Source organism: Canis lupus, chromosome 21, assembly GCF_011100685.1.
Source record: "Canis lupus familiaris isolate Mischka breed German Shepherd chromosome 21, alternate assembly UU_Cfam_GSD_1.0, whole genome shotgun sequence".
In the NCBI taxonomy this organism is placed as follows: Eukaryota; Metazoa; Chordata; class Mammalia; order Carnivora; family Canidae; genus Canis; species Canis lupus.
Genome location: NC_049242.1, coordinates 8,505,735 through 8,529,205, shown reverse-complemented (window position 1 = coordinate 8,529,205; position 23,471 = coordinate 8,505,735). Strand labels below are relative to the sequence as shown.

The 23,471-nt window shown below is 39.2% G+C and overlaps 1 pseudogene; it reads right to left on the bottom strand.

The window, feature by feature from the left end:
* LOC111091627 overlaps positions 1 to 23,471 on the bottom strand; it is a 133,128-nt pseudogene that overhangs the window by 93,873 nt on the left and 15,784 nt on the right.

Here is a 23,471-nt window from a genome sequence, read left to right as displayed (position 1 = left end):
TTTTACTCCTCAACATCAGTGTGTTCTGAAATCCAACCCCAGCCCTCCTAATCTTTCCCCAGTCCTTCCAAGTCATATAAACCTCCCTCTGGGCCAAAACTATAAATCGTAGTAGAGTTTAACTATGAAGAGGCAAAGTCTTTTAAGAACTTCACTACCAGGAAGGACAGCAAAGCAGGAACTCAAGTATGGGCAATGAGACTGGGATAACAGTAACCATTCTAAGTGGTCAGAGCAGAACAATGCCTAATAGAAAGAAACCTTCAAAATATGAAATGTGATGACATACTCTAGCAGTTTCTTAGCTATCCCTCTTTAAACCATCCTGGAATTAATCCAGGATTGTCCTCAGAGACTAGTGAGAAAATTAACTTTGAAGTGGGTGTCAAGAGGCCTAAGTTTTGGAGTATGTAAAACTGAAAAGACAGAACTTAGTTTGTCATTACCATAACATGCTTTATTCTTTTCCCTTATCTTTCAGCCATTGTGTTGTACAAAGAACCATGGACACAAAAGAAATAAGGAATGAAAGCTATTGGGTGTGTTAGAGTTCCCTAAATTTTCAAGTGATTCATTCAGGAAGTGTTCTCAGGAGAAGAGGTGAGTGAAGGGAGAAAAGCCAAATGGTCTCATCTAGAGACTAGCTTCATTGTCACAGGGAAGTTCTGGAGAAAAAATTGCACTACAAACTTAGCCCCACCTTGTAGCAAGTAGGATGGCCTTTGTATGACTATGCCAGTCAGACCTTTGCCCCAAAAGAGAAAAGGAGGGATAGCCTCCAAGGTGAAGTGTTCCATGTTAGTCTAAAGCAATTCTCCAAAGAAGGGGATAGCTGTGATCTATTTCCAGCTAACACTCCCAGTGGATGGGTTATGGGCACCCTTGTTGATTCAAAACATCTGGGCAAGGCCCCAACAGCATCCACTTCAGTTTACTGCTTATAGCACTTAGATCCATTTGTTTCCTACATAACTTCACTCCTTCTGAGTATGGCTTCTAGAATTCTCACATGTCTCAATTTCTTGGAGAACTTATAGGAAGATAGTGAATTAGGATGAACTATATCCCCTGCTACTGCCACCGCTGCTGAGGCATAACTGATACTCATCATCCCTAACTTCTAATGTATGTGTTAGATTTCCTTCTCCTTGGGCCATATTTCTAGTCTAAGTGGCTTGTGTGATGGATTACCACAAATTCTCATCCCTAGAGGTCTATGCTCTTATTAGACAATGGTTGCTCTATGTGTCAATTTGAAATTACAAGTGGGCATGAAAGTACAAGAGATGCTTAAGTGGATTATCTCTATGTTAGAAGTATGAGGAATATGTTAGAAGTTCATACAAGTGGGCATGAAAGTGCAAGAGATGCTTAAGTGGATTATCTCTATGTTAGAAGTATGAGGAAGGCAAGGAGAAATATGTTCCTTGCCTTCGTTATGTATGAGCAATCCTACCACTTCATGATAATCAGGGTTAAATACCTCTGCCACTATAGTGACTCCTTTCTTTGGCTGATGGTCAACTAGCTTGAGGATCCCAAGATGACCACATGGCAGCCATAATTTTAGGTTAGTAGTATTCTTACTATGTCTCCTGGTAGCAACAATACCCTCTGCAACCTACGACCTCTATACCCACAGAGCCTAATTTTACAGAAAAGGTTTGCAAAAATTCCATAAGTGGCTTACGAGGAATCAAAATGAATGGTACCTATTTCTACTTCTACTCTTTGATTCTCAGGCCCATATATGCTACCAACTGGGAACATAATATCTTATAATGCTTTATGGTTTAAGGTATATACTGGTAGCACTCCATCTTTGCATGGTGTCTTCTCAAAGCTGGTACTTGAGCTGTGACAGCAGGAACTTATTTTCATTACTCCTCTAAGCTGTAATCTTCTGGATAGTATAGCATGAGGGAAAAGCTGTGGATGCCATAGTCATGTACTGTTTATTTCCAAGATTTTGCAAGCCATCCCAGCACTCCGGGTCCTTGCCAAGGTACTAAATCCTATGTCACAAGAGATTGCCCCCAATACAGATACTCCCTCTTATCTAGTTTTATATTCTACTCCCCATGATCTAGTATCAGTTCACTCACAGATACTCTCCAGTTCCTGCCAGTACATGTATACCAGTTCTGCAGCTATTATTGGACACATTCCTGTTCTGTCTCAGTAGGATGGTTAAGTTCCACTGCAATTTGACCTTAAGTATGCATCTGGGACCAGAGGAGATAGGACAGATCCCAAGTTGTCTTGTAAAGCTCCTGCCTCCTTTGAAACCTCTCAGTCTTCAAGCAAGGGGGCAAGGTTGGTAGCACTCTGTCTCTAGAAGCTACTTCTGCCAGCTCAGAGAGTTCCAGGGAATCTGGCAATTCTGGGTTCTTAAGCGCATCTTACCAGCGATCCCCATCCTACGTCTCACAGCGTCACTCATTCCTTATGAGGGCTATGATTTTGGCATAGAAGACTTGCCTCAGCTGAGATTTCAGGCCTCTAAGAAGTTCTTCCCTCTTCTGAGTAAGTTTTATTCCTGACCTTCAGCTGTGCTTCTCCTCTAGCTATTGGAGATAAGGTTCTGTTCTTTTTTAAAACTTCCAACAAAATTCCCTGCTTCTCACTTAGCTTTAAACTATTGATAGCTACATCTGAGACTATCATTTTCTGAGTAAACTGATGATGGTAAGAACAGCTACCTAATTCCAAAGTCTTTGGATTAATTTTTCCCTGCACATCTTAAATGCCCAATACAATGCACCAGGTAAAACAACTTTTCCACATCTATCCCAACCCCAGTTCAACTTAGGTGAATGTCTTAGCAAGTGCACTGCTACTGATGGCAGAGACTATCAAGACCTCACTTATCACTAGTGACAGGGGTCCTCATTGCCATCCAACCAGTGAGGGAATCAACTCCAGAATCCCATCCCAGGACCATTTGCAATACAAACTACCTCAGGTCCAGAAGCAGAGCCCAAGAGCAAAAATAGGAGTGCTCTTAAGAAAAGAGCAAGGGAACAGCAGGGACAGGAATAGGACAATTGCTAAGCAAGAATGTAATCACAGCTTATGGATCTGATTCCATAAGCACATTCTGAAACACAAACTGCACCACAGAAGCAATCCTACCCTGAGGCAAGTGGCCCAGCCTCTCAAACATCTTTGCCAGTCTATCTGTCTACAGTTTGCAGTAGGTGTGCAGGGGAGCACACAGCCAATTGCAGCTTACATTTAGCCAATGGTACTTCTCTAGGGAGAGAACAGCTACAAATGGTAACCAGCCAACCCTCACAGCAGCTAGGGAAAATGAGTGTGGGGAGTGAGGTAAAAGGGATCTAGACTGGGCCCAACAGCATCCACTACACAGGCAAGTGGAATTCTGCTCAAGAAAATGTGAACGCTTCTAATTGAATTATGTAGTTATTAATTCATTTTTAAAATTTAATGAGTAGTCACCAGTATGGGGTAAATTCCTTATCACTGGAGAGGTATGATCTGAGCTGGTTGGTCATTTGAAACTAGTGAGGAGCCAATCCATTGACTTTGAAGTCCCTTCCACATCTGAGATGCTATTACTGCACTCAGTGGTGAGAAAAAGAGTCAAGAAAATGAATGAGGGAAAAAGAGGCTGAAAGAAAGAACCAAAAAAGAAATCGATGCCCTAGAGAAGAGGGTAACTAGCTGGAACAATTGACCATGGACAAGTTTGAGGTGCTTGTGAACTCCTGAATCTCTATGTGAAATTCTGTGTGTATGGGAATGTGCTTTTTGCTAGGAAAATGGTGTGTAGCTTTCACTATATTCTCCAAAGGGTCTGTTCTATAAACAGAATTAAGTGAGAGAGAATGGGTCCTTCGTAGAGAAGCAGAAATCCCTCACTGGGAATTCCCTACATATTCCATGGCTGAGTTTTCCTTGTACTGTTTTGAAAATGCATTAATTGAATTTCTACGAGAGGAGACTGAAATCAAAACACCAGAGAATAAAGACTGTACCTGATATTCAGCTTAGAAGTTTTCAACTGGCATTCTGCAGGGCTAGTCCTCCAATGGAAAAAAGGAAACCAAAGTAACTGAGGAAACTTCATTTGTTCTAAGCTAAAATGAGGCCATTCCTGGTGACTATCACAACCTTATCATAACCCATGCCTTTGCCACATATATTTTGATTCTGACTCGAGAGAGAGAAAGTTCAAGTTTGGGAAGAAAATTACCAGAAGAATGAGGAATCACCTCAGAGGACAGAAAAGTCCTACTGTAGAGGTAACATATTTCTCCGGAATCCAATAAACCTCAGCTCCATGTCAACAGCTCACAAAAACAGGAAAAGGCACACAGTCCTTATTACTAACCGAGCAGTCCCACATCATGATTCAGTGGTGAGGATGGATCTGACCTGCAGGACATGCCCTTATGTGATTTTTATTATGACAACATTGATTCACTCTATTGCATAGACTATGGAAGGGATTTTATGGTTTATCTAAACAACTTCCTCATTTTATCAATTAACAAGCTGAGGCCCAGAGCAGAGAAGTGTCATGCTTGAGAGTGGCAAAGGTGAATCTAGCTCCAAATAATACCGCACAGAAAAGAGAACTGAGATTCTGAAACTAGGTTGCCTCAGGCCAAATCCTGACTGCTGCTTACTTGCTGACCTGAACCAGGCCAGGTAACCTCACAGTTTACTCACCTGTAAAAGGAGCATTATGTTATTGCAGATGTAACAAGTTGGTTCCTAAAATTGCTTAGCACTGACCTGGTATATGATAAAGGCATAGTTAACATTATTAGCCCTACTGATTTTTTTTTTAAGATTTTATTTATTTATTCATGAGAGACACAGAGAGAGAGAGGCAGAGACACAGGCAGAGGGAGAAGCAGGCTCCATGCAGGGAGGCCGACGTGGGACTCAATCTTGGGACTCTGGGATCACGCCCTAAGCAAAAGGCAGATGCTCAACCGCTGAGCCATCCAGGCGTCCCTTTATTTTATTTTATTTATTTATTTTTAAAGATTGTATTTATTTATTCATGAGACACACAGAAAGAGAGGCAGAGACCTAGGCAGGGAGAGAAGCAGGTTCCCTACAGGGAGCCCTACACAGAACTTGATCCCAGGACCCCTGAGATCAAACTGGGATCATGACCTAGCCAAAGGCAGATGCTCAAACACTGAGCCATCCAGGTGCCCCTGCCCTACTTATTTAAACAAAAGTCACTTGGCTCCAAATCCAGTATTTTATTCAATAAAGAACACGGGATTCAAATTCTGAATATTTTACCTACTAAATGGAGCATTTTAGACATGTGACTTAACCTCTCTGTGGACTCATTTTCTTATTTGGAAAGTGACAATAATAGCATATCTATCACACAGAACTATATGAGGACAAAACAAAACAATGAGTATAAAGCACCTCACGTTTAAGAAACACCCCACCTCCCATGACCCTTTGCCTGAAAGCCTCTGATTTAGAACTTCATATTGTGAGAGAAGAGGGTAAATGGTTAAGAACTCACAGAAAAAGTAATGATTATATTATTTTATATAGTATATTCACTTTTATGTATATCATCTTCATTATCCTCAATCCAAAACTGCATCTAATATTAACCTAATTAACTAATTTTACAGATGAAGAAAACAGTGTCAGGAAGCTTGAAGAACTTACTCAAGTCTGCAATGTCAATATGTGCTAAAGTCAGGAGTCCCACCAAGGTGCCAGGTTGCAGAGCTTTGGCCATTCCACTCCCTCACACTGGGGTAATGGGAAGTTAGCATCACATCCTCAAGCCCCTCCCATTTGTACTGCTCTGTGCTAGGCTGTGAGGGGAATACAGACAAAGGGAGACGAGTGAGAACTGTCATTATTGGGTGCTCCCATATCCAGGGTTTACCAATGATATTCCACTTAGGAAGACATGATATCCTATGAGTCTGGAAACCTGCTTCAAGAAGACAGTACAGTGTCTCATTGTCTTGTCTTTCAATTTAGCATTGATTTTTTTTTTAATACTAAGGTAAGCAACACTGGTGAAGAGGCTCCTAGGTCTGTCCACACAGATGTTGACTCAGTCACCATTCCTCAAACAATTATATTAAGTAAACTTCGAGGTGAAGAATGAACAGCCAAAATCAATTGGAGTTGCAGAGTCCAAACAGGCTATCTGCACAAATATTAAAAAGCCTTCCATGAATTTAGATTTAACTTCTAATCCAAAGGTTATTGTCTGGAATTCACTGGCCACCCCAGTTCAGAAACTATAAGCTGGAAGAACCAGCACCAACACAGATTTGGCTGTAGATAATTCAGGTTTAGAAAATCAGCTTATCTGAGCTGTGAAAAATTGCTAGTTTAGTCCATTTCTTGAAGAAACCATAGTTCTTATAATTATGATGATTAGGCTGACGTGCTCCTACTGAGCTCCTTTCCCTTATCTGTGTCTACATATTGCCACACAACATTTTAGAAACTAAAAAATAATTATACCCAGATCATTGGTGGTTATTTCAGCTACACATATCCACATAAATGACTTTTTACCATATTATAATAATTAATACATGAATATTACTTTTCCAAAGGACACTCAAATATTTTATTTTATCCTCACAACTCTAGGAAGTGGGCTTAAATTATTCCCAATTTCAGACAAGAATATAGAGATATTCAGTGATTTTATCCAAGATTACACAGCTGAAAATTCAAGCATATGTAAGGTAGTCTGAGTGTCTTTACCTAAAAGCTAGCTTTTATGCTAAGAGACCAGATGTTAATGTTCAAACATCAGTTTTCTCATCTGTAAAACAGGAAATTAATAGTACCTAAATCATTACATTGTGAGAATCAAATGAGCTTATTCATGTAAAATCACTTAGAACAGTGCCTGAAATATTATAAGGACTCACTAAATTCTAAATGTATTTTAATATTTCATAGATGTAGCAATGGGCTCAAAAAGCACTCAGGTTCAAATACTGACCCAATGCTTTCTAACTGGATGACTCTGGGAAGCCTAAATATAATATGTTAAATAGGGTTAGGTTATTTTTACCCTAGTATCTTCACAGGATGCATGACATAATGTAAGTGGAAATACTTTGAAATTTGCAAAGTGCTATGAAAACATGAGAAGTTATTGTGTCAGTGCAATAAAAACTCTTCAGGCAACAGAAATGATACTAGTTAACAAATACTGACTCCTCGCATATGTGCCAGACACTGTGCTCAATGCTTTATAAGCTGAGTCTCTTGTCATTCTCACAAAGACCTCAAAGGGCAAGTATTAACATCCCAATCCTATGGATGAATATGCCAAGGCTCAAAGCAATGAAGTAATTTTCCCAGAGTCACTCAACAGTAAGTGATGGATGGCATAGGACCCAAAATGAAATCTAGATCTAAAGCTTAAGCTTTTAAGCACTATACTATGAAGATGAGCTAGTGAACTTTATAAAGTGAAGAAAGGTCCAACAATAAAAGAATAGCATATTTTTATAAATGCAAGTCTCATTTATAAAGTATCAATTAAACTGAGTAGATGGGCTTTGCCTGGCCCTGAATGCATTATCAGAAAATAATAAATTACTTTAGCTAATAGTTTTGTCATCTTCACATACGGACGTTCTCCCCATTTGGGGATTCTACTGGGGAATCCCAAAGTGATTTCTAAATAATCTACATAAGTATTTATACCTCTTTCAACTAGAACCCACCACTCAAAAGAAAATGAAAACAAGAAATATCTAAAGACAGTGACTCTCTCTCCCTCCAACCAGGGTATTCCAGGGAAGGAAATTAAAATGCCACTTCAATGGGGAAAAAAATTGAATATTTAATCTTGGGTATTTCAATCTGTTCTTTTGGAACTTGGCAGTATTACAAATTTATTGGCATTTTTTTTTAAGGAAAATACTGTGGGAGGTCCGATTGGATTTATTTTTACATAGTCATACCCCTCCCAACCCTATTTAGAAGAGGCCAATCTTGAGGGATGTTTATTTTTTAAAACTCAAAAACAAATCAGAATATTTTTTCCTCCTTTAAAAAAAGTTTTCAATGCATTTTAATAAGGCTCAAACTGTCTCCCTATGAGTTTCCCTCAAGTTATCCATTTTTAATTGTCCTCAGATCTTGGCATCTTGATGCCATGGATAGGAATTGTGGCTCTGTTCTGCCAGTCTCTCCCACCCCCTTCCTTGTATGCTCACTGAAATAAGCTTTGCAGCCATCTGCATCTCCGTGTGGAGGCAGGCTGAATGTCAGCTCTCCCGCAGGCTCCACACAGAAGAGAACTCCAGAAGACCTGCTGATCTCGCACCCAAACTGCCATGCCCTTGACTTGCTGTCTTTTCCTATTAATATTTCAGCACTTGGGTTGCATGGGCTTGGGAAGCTCTTTTGTCTCAATAGGGAGCAGAAAGCAAGCTCCATAGAGGGTCTTTTTTCTGCAGACAGTTTGAGAACAAGTATTTAGTGTGACTAAAGAGAACCCTTCATTAATGACTTTTTGGTAGGCTAGAGAGACTAGATATTCATGCTAAACTTTAAGAAAGACAGAAGAGAAAAGTACAGGTTGGGCTGAATGTTGAATAGAAGGGAAGGATAGAAAAGGGAGAGAAGACATAATAAAGAAAGAGGCTAAGAGAGAAAAAGTTGAGAAAGAAGAGAGAATTTGAGGGAGGAATAAAGAAAGACAAAAAGAATATAGGGACTGTGCTTAGTGTTGGGCTTGCCATCATAGGTAAATCTATAGTAGGAAGGGGGGATTGATAAGAGAGACGGACGAAGGAAGAGAAAAAATAAAGAAACCTGTAATGCCTCCTGTGTATCAAGCATGCATTTGCTTTGGGCTTTCATATTCACTCTCTTAATTGCTCTTTACTAAAGTCCTATCTGGTAGGCATAAAGAAAACTAGGCTCAGAGTGATTTTGAAAGTTGCCTAAATTTCAAAGCTAATAGTAAGGTACAATCCTCACTGACCATTACATCATTAAGCAAACATTTGTTGAGTATCTTATGAAGAGATGCCAAAAGGTATGCCAGTTGTCCAAGTAAGTGACGTATAGTTCCTGCTCTCCAGAACCTCACAAGAAATTATAACAGATTTAGGGGTACCTGAGTGGTACAATTAGTTGAGGATCCATTTTGGCACAGGTTGTGATCTAAGGGTTGTGAGATCGAGCCTCAGGTCAGGCTCTGTGCTCAGCAAAGAATCTGCTAGAGACTCTTTCTCCCTCTGCCCCTCCCTCACACTCTTTCTCTCTCTCTCTCTTAAATCAATCAATCAATTAATCTTTAAAAAATGATTAACAAAAAAAATGATTAACAGATCCATTTGACAATAGAATGGAGTCTAGTCTCAAGCTGACTTGAAGAGATCACAGTTTAGAGAACTCCATATAATAGAAACCAATCTCTGAGTTTCAGAATGAAATCAGAAGTTCATTCTAAGTTGACTAGAATGTCTCTCAACTCTTTAGACTGTTGATGGAAGTTGCTTGGATGTAGTGCTCATGTGTCCCTCAGCTGTCTCTCAATCTAGAGATATTTTACTGAGGTCAATGTTTCCCACACCTATTTGGGTCAGGTCTGAGAAGATCTAGTTCTGAAAAAACATCAGCAAGATGATGGGCTAGGAGGCCCCAATTCTTGTCTCCCCTACAAAAACAAAACAAAACAAAACAAAACAAAACAAAACACAACAATAAATAAACCACAAACTGACAAAAGTAGCTTTGAGAAAGCTCTGGACTACAATGAAGCAGCAACAGAAATCCTGCAAAGCTCAAAAACTAAAGATGGCTGCACAGACAAGCATAGAAAACATTTTATCTGCATCACCCCAGCCCTGAGTCCAGAGCAGCCCAGTGCCCAGAAGGATTTCCTCTGGAAGACTTAACCCCAAAAGGAAAAGGAGAACAGGAGAAACACAACAAGCCACATCACCACTGTGAACACTTGTAACTTGTAGCCTTTGCTACTGAGGAGCCCCACAGTTTTCACCAATGCAGATCTAGCTGATGGAGCCACCGGGGGTCCTCCTCTCAGGGATGGAGTTATAGCTACAGTGAAACCTACTCTCAGAGACTCTGGTTGCTATAGTGAACCACTTACCAAATCAGAACACCATAATACCTCACTATCTACAGGACCAGAACTGCCACTGCTCAGCAGCCTACTTTTTGAATTCTAGGTCAAGGCTTTAACCTGCCAAAACTAGGTCCAAGCTGCCACTGCTCTGCCCCGTCCTCTGAGTCCTGACATAAGGCTTCAATGGGCCAATGTTGGGGCCATTCTGCTACTATTCTATGACTACCTCCTGGGTCCTAAGTCACGGCTTTGACACAGCATCACCAGGCTGCACTGCTGCAGTTCAGTGCCCTACCATGCTTTCTGAATTACAGCTTTGACACATCATCACCAGGTAAAGCTGCCATTGCCTTGTACCCCACCCCATGGCTGCTGCTTTGAACCTCTGTCATAAGGACTATGCTGCTTTGCTGGTGCTCTGTGCCCAATTCACTGGGTCTTAAGTTGTGGCATTAACCCACTCTCACTGAGGTGTGCTATTCCAGTTTTGTGTTCACTTTCCTGGGACCTGAGTTGATGCTTGGCCCAGCATCAATGTCCTGTGCTGCTGCTGCTCTGGGCCTCACCATTTGAGTCCTGAGTTAAGGCTCTGGCCAATATCACTAGGGCCAAGTTGCTGCTGCTCTGCACACTGCTATAGGCCTAAGCCACCACTACACTGCATTCTAGGGTCCACACTAGTACTGCAGCTTTCCCCCAGAGCCTGAGTCACTGCAGAAAGCCCCAAAGACAGAGACCCCAGTTCCCAGGTGGGAAGCTCAGTGAGATTCAAGAGAATACAGATAGACAATTCAATGAACTCAGGAAAACAATGTATGAACAAAGCCAAAATTTCAAAATAAAGAAAAACTATTTAAAAGAACTAAACAGAAATTCTGGACATGAGGAATTTAATAAATGAAACTAAAAATGCAATAGAGAGCTTCAACAGTAGACTCAATCAAACAGAAGAAAATCTCTGCAAACTTGAAGAAAGATATCTTGAAATTGCCCAGTCAGAGGAGGAAAAGGAAATAAGAAAGAAAAAGAGTGAAGAAAGCCTTTATGGATTATGGGACACTATCAAAACAAATTATATTTGCATAATGGAAGTCCCAGATGGAGAAGAGGGAGAAAAGGACAGAAAACTTACTTTAAATAAACTGGGGAGAGATACAGCCTTCTAGATACAGGAAGTTCAGCAATTCCCCAAAACTATTCAACCCAAAGAGATCTTCGCTGAGATACATCATAATTAAACTAAAAAATCAAAGACTAAGACAATTTTGAAAGCAGTAAGAGGAAAAACAACTTCTTGTGTACAAAGGAACCCCAGTAAGGCTATCTGCAGATTACTTAGTGGAAATCTTACAGGCTGAGAGAGTAGGAAAATATACTCAAAATGCTCAAAGAAAAACCTGCCAACCTACAATACTCTACCCAGCAAGGTTGTTCTTTAAAAACAAAAGAGGAAAAATGACTTTCCAAGACAAAGTTGAGGAAATTAATTGCTACTGGACCTGCTTGACAAGAAATACTAAAATTTCTTTAAGCTGAAATGAAAGGATGGTAATTATTAAGATAAAACATATGAAAGTACAAAATTCGCTGGTAAAGGTAAATAGTGAAATTCAAAATACTCTAGAGTACTGCAATGATGATGTGTAAAAAAACACTTGGAACTCTAGCATATAAGTTAAATGACACTGGCTAAAAAAACTAAAACTGCTATATTTTGTTTATGGACATACAATATTAAAAGACTTAAATTGTGACACCAGCAACATAAATGTGGGGAGTGGGGAAAATAAATGCATAGAACTTTTGAATGTACTTGAAGTTAAGCTGTTATCAGCTTAAAATAGCTCATGACTATAAAATATACTACTAAAGGAATCCCTGGGTGGCTCAGCGGTTTGGCGCCTGCCGTTGGCCCAGGGCGTGATCCTGGAGACTCGGGATCCAGTCCCACGTTGGGCTCCCTGCATGAATCCTGCTTCTCCCTCTGCCTGTGTCTTTGCCCCTCTGTGTGTGTGTGTGTGTGTGTGTGTGTGTGTCTATCATGAACAAATGAATAAAATATTTAAAATGTATATATATACTACTAAAGCCTTATGATACCTATGAAGTCTATATTAGATACACAAACAAAAAAAGAAAAAAGAATAAAAGCAGACCACTAATGAAAACAAAATCATCAATATATAAAGATAGCTAAAGAGGGGATCCCTGGGTGGCTCAGTGGTTAAGCACCTGCCTTCGGCTCAGGGTGTGATTCTGGAGTCCCAGGATCGAATCCCATGCCAGACTCCCTGCATGGAGCCTGCTTCTCTCTCTCTCTGCCAGTGTCTCTGTCTCTGTCTCTCTCTCTCTCTCTCTCTGTGTCTCTCATGAATAAATAAATAAAATCTTTAAAAAAAAAAGATAGCTAAAGAGGAAGAAAAGATCAAAGGAACTACAAACAATCAGAAAACAATTAATAAAATGGTGATAGTAAGTACTTACTACCAGTAACTACCTTAAATATAAATTATTTAAAATCTCCAATTAAAAGACATAGAATAGTTTAATGGTTAAAATAAAAAATAAAAATAAAAGACCTAACTATATGCTGCCTACAAAAGACTTGCTTAAGCTTTAAGGATATTTATAGGCTGAAAGTGAAGAGATGGAAAAATATATTTTGTTCAAATAGAAACCAAAAGAGAGCATGCATAGTTACAGTTATATCAGACAAAACAGGCTTTAATTCAAAAGCTATAACAGGAGACAAATTTTACTATATAATGACAATGTGGTCAATCCATCGAGTGTATATTACAAATATAAGTATATACACATCCAATATCATAGCACCTTAAGATATTAAACAGATCTGAAGGCAGAAATAGCAATGCAGTAATAGTAGGGGACTTCAACACCACATTTTCAACAATAGGTAGTGTCCAGACAGAAAAATCAACAAGGGAAGAGAAGACTTGAATAATACATAAACCAAGTGGACCTAACAGACATAGAGAACATCCCAACCAATAGTAGCAAAATACACACTCTTCTCAAGCACACCCAAAACATTCTCCAGGTCACAAAACAAGTCTTAATTTTATGAAGACCGAATTCACATCAAGCATTCTTTGTGACCGCACTGTAGCATTAGAAATTAGAAATCAATAACAGCATTAGAAATCAATAACAGAAAGAAAGCTAGAAAGATTGCAAATAATGTGGAAATCAAACAGCATGCTTCCGAACAACAATGGGCCTAAAAAGAAATCATAAGGGACATCAAAAATAACTTGAGACAGACAAAAATGGAAGCCCCATACTAAAATTTATGGAGTGAAGCAAAAGTAGTTCTAAAATGAAAATTTACAGTAATAAATGCTTACATTAAGAAAAAAGAATCTCAGATAATCTAATTTTACACCTCAAAGAGCTAGAAAAAACAAACTAAGACCAAAGTTAACAAAAGGGGAAAAATTTAAGATTAGAGGAGAAACAAATTAAATAAAGACTAGAAATACAATAGAAAAGATCAAGGAAAATAAGTTTGCTTGTTTTTTAAAAGATGTATTTATTTGAGAGAGAGAGAGGTAGGGCAGGGTGAGGGAGAGAAATCCCAGGCTTGATCTCACAACCCAGATATCATGACCTGAGCTGAAACCAAGAACTGGATCCTTAACCAACTGAGCCACCCAGGTTTTTATTAAAGATAAACAAATATGATACACTTTTAGGTAGACTAAGAAATAAATAAAGATGAATCAAATTAATAAAATTATAAGCAAAAGAGGAGACATTACAACTGATACCACAGAAACACAAAGGGTTATAAGATACCACTGTAAAAAATTAATGCCAAAAAATTACCTAATTTAAAGAAGTGGATAATTTCCTAGGGACATACAATCTAACAAGATTGAATCATGAAGTAATAGAAAATCTGAACAGATCAATAACTAGCAAGAAGATTGAACCAGTAATCAAAACTCTCCCAACAAATAAAAATCCAGGGCCAGATGCCTTCACTGATGAATTCTACCAAACATTTAAAGGAGAATTAACACTAATCCTCTCTCAAAAAATTAAAGAGGAAGGAATACTTCCATGCTCTTTTTATGAGATCAGCATTACCTTTATAACAAAATCAGACAAGAATACTAGAAGAAAAGAAAATCACAAGCCAATATCCCTAATAAACATATTTGTAAAAATCCTCAACAAAATGCTAAGAAACCAAATGCAAGAGCTTCAAGAGCATATTAGAAGGATAATACATCATGATCAAGTGGGATTCAAGGGTGGTTCAACATATGCAAATCAATAAATGTGATTTGCCACATTAACAAAATCAAGGATAAAAATCATATGATCATGATTTAGATGCATTTGACCAAAAAAAAAAAAAGCATTTGACTACATTGAACATTTTTTCATGATAAAAGCTATCAACAAATTAGTTATAGAAGGAACATTCCTCACCATAATGGAAACCATATACGACAGTCCCATAGTTAACATCATACTCTCTGGTGAGAAGTTAAAAATCTTTCCTCTAAGATCAGAAATAGACAAGGATGCCCACTCTTGCCACTTCTCTTCAACAGAGTACTGGAAGTTCTAAACACAGAAATTGCACAAAGAAAAGAAATAAAAGGCATCCAAATTGGAAGGAAAAAAATAAAATTATCTATTTTCAGATGATATGATCCCATACAGGAAGCCCTAAAGACTCCACCCCCAAATAAAACCCATTAGAACTAATAATTCAATAAAGTTGCAGGATGTGAAATTAACATACAAAAATCAATTATGTTTCTATAGACTAACAATGAACTATCTGAAAGAGAAATTCAGAAAAGTAGTCACATTTACAATACCATCAAAAATAATAAAATACTTATGAATAATTTAACCATAGAGGTAAAAGACTCATACCCTAAGAACTGTAAGACACTGAGGAAAGAAACTGAAGACACAAGTAAATAGAAGTTTATCTTGTATTCTTGGATTGGAAGAGTTAATATAGATAAAATGTCAATACTACCAAATCAAAAATACTACCATCAAAGAGGTGATATATATATAATGGAATATTATTCATCCATAAAAGAATGAAATTTCGCCATTTGCAATGATATGGATAGAGCTAGAGAGTATAATACTAAGCAAAATAAGTCAATCAAAGAAAGACAAGTATATATGATTACATTCATATGTGGAATTTAAAAAAACAAAAGAAAAGAACATAGAAGAAAAAAAGAGAGACAAACAAGAAATAGACTCTTAACTAGAGAGAACAAACTGATGGTTACTGGGGGTGGGATGAGCTAAACAAATCATGGGGATTAGGAGAATTAAAAATGCTTGTTGTGATGAGCACCGAGTGTGTTATATAGAAGTGTTCAATCAGTGAATTCTATACCTGAAACTAATATTATACTGTATGCTTGTTAACTAAGTGGTATTTAAATAAAAACTTAATTAAAAAAAAGAACTCAGAGATACCTGAGTGGCTTAGTTGTGAAGCATCTGACTCTTCATTTCATCTCAGGTTGTGATGAAACCCCAAGTCTAGCCCCCCATCAGGCATGGGGCCTGCTTAAGATTCTTTCTCCCCCTGTTTGTCTCTCCCTTCCTCTTAAAAAAAGAACTCATACAACTCAATAGGAAAAAAGCAAATAATCCATTTTATTTTTTAATATATATTTTTGTATTTATTTGAGAGAGAGCGAGCACAAGTGGGGCAAGGAGAAGAGAGAGGGAGACAGAGAAGCAGACATCTCGCTCAGCATGGGGTTCCATTCCAGGGCCCCAAGATCAAGACCTGAGCTGAAGACACTCAACTGACTGAACCACCCAAGCACCCTGCACATAATCCATTTTAAGTGGGCAAAGAACCCAAACAGACATTTTCTCAAAGAAGACATATAGATAGCCAATAGGTATATGAAGAGGTGTTCAACATCACTAATTATCAGGGAAATCCAAATCAAAACCACATAAGATATTAATTCACACCTATCATTATAGCTATCATAAAAAAGACAAGCAATAGCCAATGTTGACAAGGATGTAGGGAATGAGGTACCCTTACACACTGCTGCTGGGAATGTAAATTGTTACAGTCATTACGGAAAAACAATATGATGATTCTTTTTTTTTTTTTTTTTTTTAATTTTTATTTATTTATTTATGATAGTCACAGAGAGAGAGAGAGAGAGGCAGAGACATAGGCAGAGGGAGAAGCAGGCTCCATGCACCGGGAGCCGGATGTGGGATTCGATCCTGGGTCTCCAGGATCGCGCCCTGGGCCAAAGGCAGGCGCCAAACCGCTGCGCCACCCAGGGATCCCTATGATGATTCTTTAAAAAATTAAAAATAGAACAACCATATAATCTAGCAATCCCACTCCTGGGTATATATCTGAAGGAAATGAAATCAGTATCCCAAGGAGATTATCCGCACTTCCATGTTTATTGCAGCATTAGTCATAATAGCCAAAATATGGAAACAACCTTAGTGCCCTTTGACAGATGAGTGGATAAAGAAAAAAATGGATAAAAGAATGGGTAAAATGGAATATTATTTAGCCACAGGAAAAAAGGAAATTCTAACACTTGCAACAACATGGGTAAAAGTGGAGGGCATTATGCTAAGTGAGATAAGCCAGACAAAGAAAGATAAATACTACACGGTATCGCATATATGTGGAATCTACCAAAGGAAAAAAAAAAAGCCAGTTTCATAGAGACAGTAAATAGACAGGTAGTTGTGAGGGGCTCAGGAGATCGAGAAATTGGAAACGCAGGTTAAAAGCTACAAACTGGGTCGCCTGGGTGGCTTGGCGGTTGAGTGTCTGCCTTTGGCTCGGGGTGTGATCCCGGAGTCCTGGGATTGGGTTCCACATCGGGCTGCCTGCATGGAGCCTGCTTCTCTCTCTGCCTGTGTCTCTGCCTCTCTCTCTGTGTCTCTCATGAATAAATAAGTAAATTCTTTTTTAAAAAAGAAAATAAATAAAAGTTACAAACTTCCAGTTATAAGAATAAATTCTGAGGCCCTAATGTACAACATGCTGACTACAGTAAATAAATACTGTGTTGTATATTTGAAAACTGCTGAAAGGAATAGATCTTAAGTGTTCTTACCATAAACAACAAAAACAAACAAACATAACAACAGCAAAAGAGTAACCATGTGAGATAATGAATGTATTGTCTTGATCTTGATAATCACCACAGTGAATATGCATATAAAGTCATCATATTGTACACCTTAAATACAAAAAATTATGTTTGTCAATTTTGCCTCAATAAAGTTGGAAAAATAGAAATTTTAAAAAAGAATAGGAATTGAGTTGAGCTACAAAAAAAAAAAAATCTATCTCATGCAAAAATGAAGACCTAGGACCAAAGTACTGTAGGCAGAAGGAAAACCACAAGCACAAAACTCTAAGGCCTGTTATGTGCTAGGAAAGACAGAAGTCTAAAATGGACAAATTTAAGAAAAGGGAAGAATAGGAACTGTAAGCATGGATTGTAAATTGTAACAAGGATTTTAGATTTCATCCTCAGTGCAAAAAGAAGCCATGAAGAGTTATAAGCAAGTAAATGGTGTGATCTCATGTGTTTGAAGAATGGTTTAGGCTGGTGGGGAGAAGAGTAGACAGAAAGTAAGGGACCAGATAGTTGATCAATTCAGTAGTCCAGATGATAAAAGAGGATAGTTAGGACTGGTAGTGGCAACAGAGATGATGAGAAGTTCAGATAAAGAACATCGTGTAGGGGCATAGTCAGTGAGACTGTCTCATCAATTAGATGTGCTACAGAGGGCAGAGCAGAGAAATGGAGGACAACTGCTCTGTCTCTAGTTTAAGCAGTACAGTGGAAAGTGATATATTTACCAAGACTGGGAGGAGTAGGTAAGAAACACGAGTTTTCATTAAGTTGTTGGCATACAGAAACGATAGTTATCTCTTGGATGTTATAGTTTGAGATGCATTAATTAAATATATACTAGTGGTGATGTCTAATAGACAGTTGGGCATAGAAGTTAAAATTCAATGGAGAAATTGGGGCGAGAGGCACAAATTTTTAGCACATACAGGGAGAAGCATAAATAGATAAAAGAAGTGGTCTAAGATCTAAGCCATGAGGTATTTCAACATATAATAGGCCAAACAGAGAAGAGGGAATAAGTTCAAAGGTTAGGAAGGAATGACCTATGAGGTACAAAGAAAATTAGGACTGTGATATCAGGAAAGCCAAGAAAAGAGAGTGTCTCTATAAGAAGGGTCAGAAGAGTTATATACTGCTGAGAATTCCTATAAAATGAGAACAGGAGGTAGCTATTGAATTTGGCCAGATAGAGGTCACTGGTGATACTGAAAAGAACAGTTTCTATGGAGTGTTTGGTAAAGAAGCCTAATTAAAATAGTCTGAGGAAAGAAATGGAGAAGAAGGAGAGGCACTACATGATTCCTTTGAGAAGTTCTGCTTTGAAAGGGAGCAGAGAAATGGAGCAGGTTTTAGAGATGGACCTCAATCAAGAGAGTAGGCTTTTCTCCCCTCATAATGTGAAAAGCCTAAGTTAGGTTTCCCTGAGATGAGAATTCATGTATGAATAATTTATTTTTTAAGGATGGATGGATGGATTGATTGACTGATTGACTTATAAGATTATGCATGAGCAGGGGAGACAAGCAGAGATAGAGGAAGAAGCAGATGCCTCGCTGAACAGGGAGCCCGATGAGGACTCAATCCCAAGACCCCGAGATCATGACCTGAGCCAAAGGCAGACACTCAACCAACTGAGCCACCCAGGCGCACCTTGTTTGAGTAATTTATTATGAAGACAGTGTCCCCTGAATACTAGCAAGGTAATGGGAGTAACAAAATGGGGAGAGAAAGAGGGCCAGCAAAGGTGGGATCTCTGACAAGGTCCCACTGGAAGCAGCTTCTGCCTAATACATCAGGGGAACTGTGTGGTGTGAGGTACCTTCAGACTCTTCACACCTGAAGCAGGGGATACTGGGCTCTCACAATCACCCCTACCATCTGCCCCCTCCTTCCATTGCAAATAAATTCCAAGAATTTCTGGATTTCTAAGAAGAAATTAGAAGTAAAAGAGCAGGGAAGTGAGTGGGGAGCTCACCAAAAAAGAGACAGAGCAGAGGAAGGAAGGAAGGAAGGAAGGAAGGAAGGAAGGAAGGAAGGAAGGAAGGAAGGAAGGAAGGGAGGGAGGGACGCAGGCAGGCAGGCAGGCAGGCAAGCTGAGAAGTGCACCATCTAAGAGATGGCTGTCCTCTCCTGAAAGAAGTTTCATTGGAGACTTTCATAGACTCTGTAGGAACCTGTTTCTGTTTTGCAGCATGGAATTTCATGCCAAAGATATTTACTGAGCACCTACTACATGCTTATCATGATTCTTCAGTATTGATTTTCAGGCAAGGATGGAGCCTGGGGCCTTTCTGCAATAAGCTGTGTGGTTTCCATAATGGACGTAAACTTATCATATACAATCCAAACACAAAGACTTGTAAGGACTGAAGGGCTTTACTTATGCTTTCAATATCCATTCAACAATCATTTTTTCAACCTCAAGCCCTGAGTACTTACCTGGAGTTCAGTAGAAAGCAGATTGTTTTCTTCCTGCCTCTGACCAGAAATAGAGATTTTGCAATGCAAACTCTGATGACAGTTTGGTTGTTGGCATGAGTGAGATCATGGATTTCTCTGCTCCTACTGTTCTACTGATGGAAGAAGAATATGGCTAACACTCACAACTTGCAGGAAGAAGACAGGGGATTACACAGGCCAATTTCATAGACTCCGCAGCTCTAAACACGTATTCAGTTCCCAGAATTGTTCATCCTGCTTGGTGCTGAGACTACAGAAATGAGTAAGAAAGAGTCCCAGCCTCTGATAGGCTGGACAATATCCAAAGGTAATACAGAAACACATAGAGTACCAGCAAACATCAATCTAAAATTATGTGAATCTCATGCCCATTTCTCTTTAATCCTGACGGAACTGCTCAGCTCAGTAAATTAGCATTTACTCTGAGCCATATTGTGATATAAAAATTCATTGTCACTTTTTGATACCTCCTTCCTTCTCCATAGCCAGGACTGTTGTTATATTTTAAAATCTCATTTCCTTAAACAGGCTCATCAAGCTGACAATGCAAGAGCGGTAATAAGCCCCAGAACGGTTTGAGCCCACCTTGAGACCCAACTCCATAAATATACCTGGTTGCTAGGGCACCTCAGATTCAGAGTGTTTTCTAAGCACGTGCAGGTCCCTTTGTCAGTTTCTAGATACAGTTAGCCTTATAGGACTGGGCATTTCATTGTATTGAGGTGTGAGGATATAATTGGATGGAAAGACCAGTCCATTATCTAGTTAGTAGAATTCTTTCAGGGAGAAACATGACCCTACATTGGTCAAAGCTAAAACATGAAGGCTCCTTCACCCCACAAACATCATGGAGTTCTGTTAGTAACACTGTGCTATGCCATAACCACCACCACCACCACCACCACCCCCAACCCCCCTTCAGAACTCAGGCACACACCGTCCTGCTGTTAGAGCATTGGCAACTCATTTATTTGTCTCCCAGGACTGCTGTAACAAAGCACACAAACTGGGCAGCTTATAAGTAATAGAAATGTATGATCTCAAAGTTCTGAAGCCTGGAAATTCAAAACCAAGGTGTGTACAGACAAGTTCCTCCTGAGGGCTGTAACGGAAAAATCTGGCCCTAGCTTCTCACCTAGCTTCTGGTAGCCCCAGGCATTTATTGGTTTGCAGATGGCAATCTCACTGGGCCTTCACATTGCCTTCTCTTTACACATGTCTATGTCTGTGTCAAAATATCCCCCTTTTTATAAGGACACAGTCTTATTGGATTAGGATCCACCCTAATAATCACATCTTAACTTGATCATTTTGATACTCTGTGAAGACCCTATTTCATAATAAGGTCACATCCACAGTATCAGGGGTTAGGACATCAACAATTTCTGGAGGGACACAATTTTATCCATAACAGCAACTGAGAGCTTGCAGCTAAAACTCCACCTGAGATTTCCCTCAGCTGAAGAAAGGGACCTCTCCCAAGTCATGCACCCTTCCCCATTTCAACTCTCATGTATGATTGATCAAGGCAGGGAGTAAAAAAGCCCAAACACCTTGCCCCAATTTAAGACAACTGCAGGGTGGGGATCCCTGGGTAGCGCAGCGGTTTGGCGCCTGCCTTTGGCCCAGGGCACGATCCTGGAGACCCGGGATCGAATCCCACATCGGGCTCCCGGTGCATGGAGCCTGCTTCTCCCTCTGACTATGTCTCTGCCTCTCTCTCTCTCTCTCTCTCTGTGACTATCATAAATAAATAAAAATTAAAAAAAAAAAAAAAAAAAAGACAACTGCAGGGTATCTCAGCTCCAAAACTCCCATAGTGGTGGCAGAGATCTCTGCCTGGCCCTTCTTTCTTCACTCCCCCTGCAGCCATTAAGCTGACAAATGCACCCCAATAAACTTCCTGCATGCAAATAGTCAAATCAGAGTCCACTTCCCAGGTCATACCACTTGTAGCAGAGCCTCTCTGAGCCTGCCCTGTGCCAGATGCTGGGGAATCAAAGACAGCAAGATAAATCACTGCCCTCCAAGAACTTCCTCAATATAAGAAAATGTTATAAAGAACAGAAAGGCTTACCTCAAACATGTCCTGCCTTTAGGACCACCATTCTCTATTTTTTTTTTTTAAGATTTTATTTATTTATTCATGAGACACACATAGAGAGAGGCAGTGACACAGGCAGCGGGAGAAGCAGCCTCCATGCAGGGGTCCGGTCTCCAGGATCCCGCCCTGGGCTGAAGGCGGCGCTAAAATGCTGAGACACCGGGGCTGCCCCCATTCTCTATTTTGTCATTTGTCTCCCTTATCTGCTTCTCTCCCACATCTCAAACAATGGTCACACTCTTCCTCTCCTGGTGAATTGTGCTCTAGAAGAAATAATGAGGAAAAATGATTGTTTATTAAGTAGGATTGTGAGCTAGACATTTTGTATATTCTATCACATTGAATCCTTTCAACAACCCTGCTCTTTTACGTTACAAATCGGGAAGTTGAGATTCTAGGAGCACCAATAATGGCCCAGTTCATCTGGCTTCTAGTAAACTTAGCAAGGAAGGAAATTCAGGGGCTTCTAATTTCAAAGCCTATGCTTTTTCTATCACACCAGTGGTTCCAGGCTTACACTGCACAGGTCAGTAAATTAAAAACAAATAAAAAATTGGCAAACAGAAATAGAGCTAGCAACCTCAGATATTGCCAAAAACATTAAATGTAGAAACTTCAGTCACTATTACCACCATTTCATAATAAAAGGGACATGGCAACACAAAAAAATTGTGATGCTTGAATCTCAAAATAGAAGATCAGCACTTAGAATTAAATGGATTTAGCTTCATGGAAAATATACTACATTGTCCTTCATTTTTTTTCATTTTGCTAAATATTTGTGAAAATTGTCAAGAACTGGAACAAATCTTGAATAAGAGAAAAAGCTTAGTAATTACTTCTAAGTGATCTGGATTGTGTTCATACTGAAGTGAAAATGAACTCTCTAGGTTACTTAGCAAAATATTTTGAGTGCTTCAGAAGCTATATCTAACCTAGCTTTGTTGTGATCAAACATAGCTACAGACTACATGGGAATGTTACATTTGAAGAAACAAAGTGAAAGCAAAAGGAAATCATATTTTATAACTTGGCTATTTCTCCTCAGGTCTCAGATCTCCCTCAGAACTCAAGAGCTGGCAAGGGTCCAGTTTCCAATCAGAAACATTTCCTTTGGCCCTATCCATTCACATTTGAATGCTGAAGTTATATTCCACAATTTTCATTCTGCCATCAGTTACTTCTGACAGGGACAATAGTTAAAATTCACATGTTAGTAACTGAAAGCTTGTAACGTGCCAGCTCAGGGGTTGAAATACATACATTCTATAATGCGCACATTTTCTCTAATTATTTGGAAGAAGTGTAATGAACTAAAATACTCAGTAGTAGCAACAAATATGTCATGTGAAGAAACACTAGCTTGCATTTACAAGCATCCTTCATCTAGAGTGTTCTCATAGCACCTCATAGATGGCATAAGAATCAGCCGCCCACCAGCAGATGCCTCGAGGGTGAAAACCCTTGTGTCTGAGGTTTTAGCAGTGCAGAGAGCACACTGTAGCATTACATGGGATGAGACCCTAATTCCCCAAGTATTACAGATTTAGAACTGACATGAGGTATTTCGTTTGAAGAACAGAAGTATTTTAAGAAGGCTGAGTGCAATTTTGAAGTGGCAATCATTCCTTACAGGCAGCTTGTCATA